Genomic DNA, 374 nt, shown 5'->3' with positions numbered 1-374 from the left:
CTGGGGGGGGGGGGGGGGGGTGTGAGGTGGCAGACCCGCTACCCACGCTCTCGGGTGGTGCTGTCCTGGGGACGCCTGCTCAGGCCCCTGGGCCGAGGGACGGCAGCAGCCCGGCTGCAGGGGGCAGGGAAGCAGAGCTCGCCTATGGACTGACCTGCCACTTGACGCAGCCCGGCGGCATTTGGATGGCAAAACATCAGCGTAAACGTCGCGAGCTTTAGCTGAGAAACCCCACCCCACCGCGGCAAACGTCTTTGCGTCCGAGGGGGAACGCAGGTCAGGGCTGCGGCCTTGCGCTGGGATGGCTCCGGCCGCCTGAGAACAAAAGAGTGATTTAAAACCAAACAACCAAGAGTGCATTTCTCAGGAAAAGC

Source organism: Egretta garzetta, unplaced genomic scaffold, assembly GCF_000687185.1.
Source record: "Egretta garzetta isolate BGI_Z169 unplaced genomic scaffold, ASM68718v1 scaffold79, whole genome shotgun sequence".
NCBI classification, from domain to species: Eukaryota; Metazoa; Chordata; class Aves; order Pelecaniformes; family Ardeidae; genus Egretta; species Egretta garzetta.
This window is presented reverse-complemented; position numbering follows the sequence as displayed.